This window comes from Sciurus carolinensis, chromosome 9 (assembly GCF_902686445.1).
Source record: "Sciurus carolinensis chromosome 9, mSciCar1.2, whole genome shotgun sequence".
NCBI lineage: Eukaryota > Metazoa > Chordata > Mammalia > Rodentia > Sciuridae > Sciurus > Sciurus carolinensis.
Genome location: NC_062221.1, coordinates 82,061,880 through 82,071,649, shown reverse-complemented (window position 1 = coordinate 82,071,649; position 9,770 = coordinate 82,061,880).

The following is a 9,770-nucleotide window of genomic DNA, read 5'->3' as shown; positions in this document are numbered from 1 at the left end:
CATAGTTGCCAATAATGTGTTCTACTTTTCTCATACCAGAAAATAATGCAATTGGAATGACTGAAAGCAAAGCATATTAGGGAAAAAAAAAAAAAAAAAAAAACACGTGTTTTAAAATTGAAATGCAGCCACAGGAGAAAAAAAAATCAATATCTGCCTGGTCATGGTACTCACTGTCTAGCAGTCACATATTATTTTAATTGAGGAAAACAAAATAGGTTTTTCAATACAAAGTAACTCACTTAAATAAGTTTCTTAAGAGTTTATAAACTGAAGATACCTTAGAAGTTCCAAGTAAAATTTCCTGGGAGAAAAACTTAGTATAGTTGAGTCATTAGTTATTCTACTCTGAGATATAAGAAAGACTTAATATTGTGTTTTCTTGGTTAATTTATTTGTAATTCAATATTTAAGGATTTTCAAGTGCTTTTAGACATTTAGTGCCTATTAGAGTTCTCCTTAAAAGAAAATAATTCTCTAGTGGTTGGGACAGTGAAGACTATGTTGTGTGCTCGGGGGATTAGGGTTCAGCCCTTTAGGTAAATACAGTATAAGAAAGTCCTTTGGAATTGTACAGTTCGGGTTACATTAATAACCATTAGTTTAGCCTGAGAAATGTACACTTTCATGATTTTTGTGTTTAAAGCACATGTAAAAAGGGACAAATTATTGACTAAATAAAAACATGCAGTATTAGAGTTATGGTTTAAGACTAAACAAGGTAATAAGAATGTAGTCCAAACAACCCTGAATTTAAGTTCTCAATAAACACTCACAAACAACTCTAAGAAAGACTGAGTTAATAGAAATCACAGGGAAAGAAAATGAGGGTAAAACCATGAATTAAAACAATAAAATCATGGCACTAGATCTCTATGTTTTTTAAGATACGAATTAAGCTTCGTTATTGGACTCATCATTATTAAAACGTGGCAGATGTGGGAAGAATGAATTATTTCACCAGCCAGAGGCTGTTAGAATCTCTTCTTTATTAATATCTAAAAGTTTATGATCTTGGCTTATATCTTGAGTCTTTCATTATATGTAATGTAATTCGAGGATGTGACCGTTTTTACAAGTAATTATTATGCAGACTATCAAAAATAACAAGATGCCTATATGAGGAGTGAATTGTTTTTCTCTACTGGTTATATTAGTTGTACAGATTAATAAATAGAATAAGCCACTTTCTGTCATGGTTTCCTCATCTACATTAAATAACTTGGAGTTAGTCAATGACCAGGTTTCTTTCCAACTGTGAAATGTTATCATCCAGTAAACTTTTCTGGGATATATTACAATACCCGTGAACAATTGTCCAATTTCCTGGACTCTACCTGGGTGTTAGACAATTTATTTCTGACACTAACCACTCAGAGTTAGCTCAGACACTCAGATTGAGTGCTCAGATCCAGAGGGCTCCCCCCATTTCAACTGTCATTTTCAAGTCCCAGGTTGTCACTGGTATTTCTGGCTTCTTGAGTATAAATCAAAGTTTTCCACAACTCCCTCCTCTGGTTCAAACATTTGCTAGGAAGAAAGAAAAACTAAGAAAGAAAGAAAATTCTAGTAATCATACCAGCATCCTCCACCCTTAGAAGAACGGAAGTCGTACCAGCACGCTTCCCTACTCTCTTCCCTAGATCCACTAGGAAAACAGGATAATGTATGCAGAGAGGATATTCCCACAGCTCCCCTGGTTTTCACGTGGGGTGTAAGCACACAGTCATGAAGGAGTGTAAGCCAGCCCTTTTGCCTGTATCTCCCACCACATTTTAGACATGGGGTTCAGAAAAATTATACTCTCCCATTTCTCCATTTTTTCTTTCCCCAGATTAAAGGAGGTTCTTTCTCTGAAATTCCCTTATCTGACTAAAGGAGTTCTTTAAGAAGGAATACAATAGTCTTGAATCCTCCCTCCCCCTAAATTTTATTAACCAAAGAAAATTAACTCAGAGGAAGAAAGATTAGTGTTGATATCCCACCGAGAGACCAGGTCAACTTTTTCTCAGGTGAACTTTGACTGTTCTTCAAGCCCATTTATCTCCTCTAAAAATCATTTATTCTCCATTTAAAATTGCCTTGAGTCCCCACTTCTTTGTCCCCTATAAAAAGGTTAGTCAAGTCTCAACCATGGGGCACTTCTGTGAGTTTCATATTTTGGTGAGTCTCCTGCATTTAACAATGTATACCCCTTTTCTTCTGTTAATCTTAGTTTGTTTCAGTAGCCTCAATGTTTATAACTCTGGGAGTTGAAATTTTCTTTCATCCCTACAAATATAATCAATGTTTCAATTGCCCTTTTTAATGCTATCAAACTATAGCTCACTATTGGACGTTATGGGCTAAAATGTGTTTCTTGGTCTGAAAATGTGGCCAGTCTTCCAAATTGATGCAATACTTTCTATTCTGGTTCTGAGCATTTGCACCTTATCCTGGATATGCAACACACAGATCAAAGTCAGTGTCTATTCCTACAAGACCCATTTTTAGCCTCCCTAGAGCTACTGACATAAGTCTTGCTAGCTATGTTGAGGTCCTTTCCCTGGGAAATCTACCCACAAAGTCATCTATAATCTCTGTCCCTTTCATTAACAAACTTAATGGTCCTTACTGGTCTTTTATGCTTTTGAGGGTATAAGTGGAATATGTCTTGATTCAACTCGTTGCTACACTTACCCCTTCCCCAAGATCCACCCATGTCATGTGGCCAGGTGACTACTTTAAGGTAGTACACCAAGGGATTCACTTAGTAGTTCCAAACCTTAGTGAATTCTGATAGAAATCAACAGCTCCTACTTTAATACACTTCTCAGATTCCCATAATGATTTCCATAGGCTGTTCCCCATATGGACATTCTTTTAATAGACCAATGTTCAATTTTCCTTCACTGGACCATGTGGCTGAGGTCACAAGTCAATAAAATCTCAAACACAGGCAATTTTAACCACAGTTCAATTTTTCCATGACTTCCAGAATGCAATTCAGCCTTCCAATCTGATTTGTTTTTTCCAACTTTGATCAGAGGTAGTGTTTGAAACAGGATCCCGTTCTTTTACCTTAGAACAGCCACCTACAAACAAAACAGCTCTATTGATCAGTCAAGATCTGTTTATAAGGCACAGTCCAAACGATGAAAGAAACTGGCAGCTTCTTATGTAGTTCCAAATTTAGTCCTGGGGAAAAAGAGCCTCCTCAGTGAGTACCTCCTGGCATTCTCCTGGTAATGAGTCTATATAAATCATTTCTATTTTATTATGAGTTAATCAGTTTTTACTGCTTTGAGAAAACCAACTTAAAGAAGAAAATATTTATTTTCACAATTTCAAAGATTTCAGTTCCTGGTCATGTGAGTCCACTGTTTCTGGACCTATGGTAGGGTAGAAAATTAAGGCAGGAATCATTCTGTGGAGGAAAGTTGTTTACATGGTGACCAGAAAGTAGAGAGGTTGGGGGAGGAGATTGAGAGAAAGAGAGAGAGAGAGAGAGAGAGAAAGGAGAAAAAAAGAAAGAACTAGGATACAATACATACTATTCAAAAGCATTGTCTATGTCTTCCAACTATACTTGACTTCCTAAAGATTTCAAATAGACCATTAAGCTATGAATTAAATGGTTAATCCAATCACCTTCCAAAGACCCCACCTCTGAACACTGCTTCATGGAGGACAAGCTTTCAACTCACACATCTTTGAGGGTCATTCCAGAATCAAAGTGCAACATAATGGAAATATGTGTATTGCCACCCCATTAGAATTTTCTCTGATCACCTAACATCAGGAGTATTTGAGGTTTTAAGATCATTTTATGTCCTTTAGTCGTAGGAGTAACTTCAATTAATATACAATATGCAATATTGTATACAATATTCAATATTAACTTATAATAGCATGATAGAAAATGTCCCTCACATGGAAATTCTCTAGTCCTAAGAACCACTAGTTATAACTGAGAGGATTTACAGTTTACAGTCTCCACATGTGACTATCATACAGAGAATTTGTCCCAACCAGCACACCAGCTTCTGTTCAACAGTGTGTGGACTCAGGTAATCATTCTATCATTATGTATGTCCAACTATTATTGGCTGAAAGGCAGATTAACACATCTCTGCTTTACAATACTAGATACGTAAGATATGAATGTCAATCCCAAAAGAGATACAATCACTTCATGTGAAACCTATTCAAGCATGAGAATTCTCTTCCAAACTTTCACCCTAATTTCATCAACCTTACATTTCTAACTGTAGCCTTCATTGCAAATTCCTGGGCAGATTTTTGCATTATAATACCAAGCAGGGTTAAGTATTTCTAAGCCAGACATAATATTCATTCCCATAAAATATTCAGGTAAAGAACACAAAATTTATATGCATAAGGCCTCTTTGAACACATCAATTTTTATCCAAACTTTCCCTGTAACCCTTAGCAACCCTTACATTTACTCTTAACAATTATAGTGCCTGTTAAGGCTTCATTGATGTTTTGGTACCACATTTCATGAGGCTCCTATGTGAAAAAAGTCCCACAAACTTTTATTCTACACCCACCCTGAACCATTTTACTCAATCATGTATGAAAGGTTTTGGTTCTCTAGGGAGGGGTAAGATCAAGGGTACCTGATCCTTTTGTCAATTTTATCATAATTCATCTACTTTCCCAGGTGATTTCAGTCTAAATTTCTCATTGAAATTTTTACTTGCCAGGTTAGTTAATTTCTCCAAACTGGGATTTGAGTCTTTTGAATGTTGGAAGACCAAATGCTGTCCCTCAGCTCCACACAATTAAGGTTTTTTTTAAAACCCTGTCAATGTTCTTTTTCATTTCATTCATCCATGTCTTAATAACTCTCTTAACTCTCTATAGATTTCTTCCTTAGATGGGTGAGTCCCTGTAACTTGGCTTTCTTTTTCCTCTTAGTTTCACCTTTCTTGATATTTGCTTTAGTTATCTGGTTGCTTGATAACTATTCAAAAATTTCACTGTGCTGAGACCACTGACTGACACTCTCCTCTGCCTTTCCCCATTCTTTTGCTAATTAACCTGATGTTCTTATCAGCATTAGTAAGACTTAATGATAGACACTGAAACTACAAATCTGATATATTTCCTGAATTTTGAAACTTAAGTTGAATTTCGCTAACCTTAAATAAACTGAAATTTAAATAAAATAAGCTGGTAAATTTCCTTAACCGTTTTTCAGTTTTGCAACAATAATGTTATATGGGGTGTCCAAGTAAGAGAGGTCTGCTTAACCATAACATTTACCATGACTTGGGTAACAGGTATACTCAGTGAGTGAATAGCCCAATAATCATAAAACAAATCCCACAGGGCTTGCATACAAAGCATGAAGCTGCTTCCCCTCAGTCAGACAGTTCTCCCTTTTAAGACTGAACACCTTTACAGTGGCTTTTATGCAGTGCATCAGGCTAGAAATTCTTTTGAGAATTACCTTCTGTGTTTGGATCATGAATAACTGACTGTACTTGTTTAATAGCAAGTTGCAAGTCCTTTAAACCCAAATGTGCGTTTCTACTTTACAGCTTTCAAAACTCAAGACACTGCCCCTAAATTAGTTACTCTCACAATCCATTCCGGTAAAAGTTCCTCAGGAAGTTGATGAGAGCAATGCACAAAATGAAACCACTCTTTCACACTCTACCCCCTGGTTTCAGTAGTTTCTTGGTTTGGCTCTCTCTCCATATGGACTACCTTCTGGATGATTTTAAGTCTTAGAGCTACTTTGTTATTATTGCCTAATTTTTTCTGTTGGGAGAGCTCCTAAATTAATGACAGAAACTCAGACTGATTGAAATCTTAACGTGGTCCACCATCAAGGTCTTATTCAGCAATCTCTTTTACTTTCATTTAGTTATTACAGAAAATAATAACCAAAGGATTATATGTTCATCATGGTATTTATTATTTTTCATTTCCTTATGCATACAATGAACTTGGGACTCAGATATAATCTACCTCAGTGTTTTAAATTCCATTGGTAACTCTTACCTTTATTAACTGCAAGCACAATTTCATACCATGAAGAAGTTGTACAATAATCAAAAATTCCTCATCACCTTTCCTTTTTATTTTTTTCTTCCCACATGCTTCCATGAGAAAATCCAGATTCTAACAAGAATTCTGAGAAAACATTGTCTCTCTACATTCACACACTTCTCACTATACGTGTGTGGTGTGTGTGTGTGTGTGTGTGTGTGTGTGTGTGTTTCCAATGAAGTAATTCTTTAATAGTATCTGGGTATCCTACGGTAGTTCAATGACACTATCTACCTGGAATTAGGGTCACATCGCACTACTTAAGGGATCAATCACACAAAACTGCCTTCATTTCAGAAGCCAATGATTTGCTATACTTTAGGGGTTTCCATGACTCCCTTCTTGGGTTCAACTCAGGAACAGCCAGATGAAAGATCCACAGAATAAAGAAAGCACAGAGGCTGTGGAGCTCCCTTCCCCTCTCCAGGCTCACCATCCTCCTGGCCCGTCCATGTGTCCACTGACCTGGAAACTCTTCACATTTCATTGCTCTAAAGGGTGATGGGTGGGGCTCAGAGACCTAACTCTCTAATCATTTGGATTAGATCCTGAGGCTATCTAAGGGCTCTACCCTGAATCACTTTATTAGCCTAGACTGAGGTGTGATCCAAAGGGACTCCTTATGAATAACAAAAAGACTCCCCTTCCTAAGGAAATGCCAAAGAATTTAAAGAGTTTTATTGGGGGTAAGAGTGGAGGGCAGGAGGACAAAGACCAGACATAATTTTGCTATAATATGCTTTTTCAGGAATTTTGCATTTTATGTTAATGAAGTAATAAATTACAAAACAATATCTCATATGCTGAAATATTATTCTATTTTCCACAAGATGAATGGTATATAGAAAAAAATTTTATGAAAAAATTAGTTATGATAGTAAAAAGTTTATGTTTTTGACAATTTATTTTTAAAAGTTCTGTCAATTCCTTAACCCATTATCCTGGGAAGAATGTTATACCATTCCTTTCTGCTGTTCCTACAAAATACTTTGTACTGGGTAATTTGTAAATAACAAAAATGTATTGCTCACAGTTCTAAAGGCTAAAAAATCCAAAATCAAGGCACCAACAGATGTAGCGTCTGATGATGACTCAATCTTTGCTTCAAGGATTGTGCATGGTTGCTGTGTCCTTTCATGGAAGTATGGGAAAACAGAATTCTTCAAGTCTCTTTCATTTTTAGTTTTTTTAAAAGAGAAAAATTTATTCTGGTTCATAGTTTCAGATGGCTCAGTCCAAGATTGACTGACCCCATTGTTTCTGCCTGTGATGAGGCAGAACATCATGGCAAAGGGACCTGGGGGAGCTAAGCTGCTCACCCCATAGCAACCAGAAAAGAGAGAGAGAGAGAAAGAGAGATAGAAAGAAGGGCCAGGGACAAGATATAGTCCCCCAAAGCCATGTTCCCAAGGACCCACTCTTTTCAACTAGGTCCTATCTCCAACAGTTTCCACTACCTTCCAGGAGTCCATTAGCTATGAATCCATGATGGATTCATCAGTTAGTAAGGTTAGTATGGTCATCATCCAATTACATCCCAAAAGCCCACCTCTGAACATGGGTCAAGTCTTTTGTATGAGGGTATGAATTCCATTCATGGGAGCAGAAACTTTGTTACTTAATCACCTCCTAAAGACCCAACTCTTAACACAAACACACTGGATGGATCTCAGCATTTGAATTGTGTAGAAACACCACCATTCAGACCATTGCAGATGAGTCAGAAGAAAAGGGAAAGAACTCTGGGATTATTTGTGCTTCCATTTCTTCATCTTAGTGGTCAATAATAGTCCCTGTTTTACTTGGTTCATGAGCAAAATAAGAAATTTTCAAATAAAAAACATCTAAAATAGCACATACTTATTTAATATTATGCTTATTATACAACTAATTTTTGCTTCTATATCACTATTTAGAATCTATTTTGCATATATTCTTTCACAGGTCCCTAATAGCAGCTCAGTGAGGTAGGTTTTACTGTACCTATTGCAAAGACAAAGAAACTGAGACTCTTAAGTTGCTTACTCAGATATCACATAAAATAAAGGTTGTAGAGTGAAAAAAGTCAAACCCAAACTTCTTTCTTCTTTCCCTGCACCAAGTAGAACACTCTACTTCCTATTTTTTCCTCCTTTTACTCTATTTATTCCTCCATTCTCTCCCTCATCTAATCTCTGCAGAATCTTCCCTTGATCATGGTTCCCTTTATTATTTAAACCTATTTGTGTCCATTTACTAAGTCCAAATCTGAATATTTGTAGCAGATATTAAATATTATTTTCTGTGCTTTATTTATAGTAAAGGAAAGCTTAGGAGAAAAGAGGCCATCATGTCCTCCACTATATTACCATACAGAAAAATTTTACTGCCTTAAAAATGGTTTATATTTTGCCAATTTATCCTTCCCTTGCTTCCTACTCCTAATTCATACTTACTGTAACTATCTATTTTGCCTTTTACTTCGTCCTGAGGGAAAACAATTCTAATTTGAGCTTATAAGTTGCACTTTAAGTCTTTTCAGTACCTGCAGGTGTTTCTCATCTACTGAAGAGCAATTGCTTGACTTGTTCAGAATTGACATATCAAACATGGCATTGGCTGATACTAATCAGAGTACTTCAGAATTATTTTTGTGAGATCTATGCTAATTCATATGTGCTAATAAATTAATCATCAAATATTTATTGAACATGTACCTGCAGTAGTTAATATCTCGATAGATAGCTACAGTTTCCACTTTGAATGTAGCCTCAGAGTAGGAGCAAATGGCCATGGAGTAGGTAGAAAATAGCCTTATAAAGATACCCAGCACTTCAAAACATGACCTTACTGGAAAGGGGGTCATTGCAGAGGTAATTAATTGAGAAGAGGTCATATAATGAAGTATGATGAACCCCTAACCTAATGAACTTGTGTTCTTATGAAAAGGAGAAAATTGGACACAGAAACACACACACACACACACACACAAGGTTTTTCCAGAAAATGACAAAAATAAAGCTCTCATGGGGCAAGAAGACAATATGAATGAGTGAAGAATGGAATTGCAATCGTGTAGTAGCAGGTTCTGTGGCAAAATGGAAAGTGACTCTCCTACCAAGTGACGTGACTCATTGAAAAACAGGATGGGTATTGTCAGATGATGCAATTTTGTGAAAAGAATTATGATCTACAATTTTGTCAAATATACCAACATTTTTAATGTTGAAAAATATTTCAATTTATTTTTTCCAACTACTATAAAGTCCAAATAAAGCACCCTTGTGGACCAGCTCTAACTCTTGAGCCAAGATTTAGTACCTCTGCCCTATATGTCATCAGGATCACATCTAGCTTGGGAGTTAACCAACAGCGGTAATGGTGCATTTGTGGGTTGGGGGAAGTCCGCTGCCTCTGAAGATGTAGGCAATAGAGGCTGTATACCAGTCTCCAAACCTTTCACCTCAGGGTCCCCTGTCCATTATCCTTCCTACCAACCTGACACTCGCTTATCATGCTTCAGTCTCAAACCTTCATTTTATTCCTCAAGCAAGCCAAACCTCTTCCTTCACAGGACTTTTTCAGTGATGTACAATTTTAATTAGAACATTTTTACTTTTGTCTCTTCATTCCACTGTTTATATTACAGCTTAAAAGTATTTAGTAAATAAGACCTTTGTGAGCCACACCGTAGCCCAGGACATTCTCTTTCACATCATCCGTTTTGT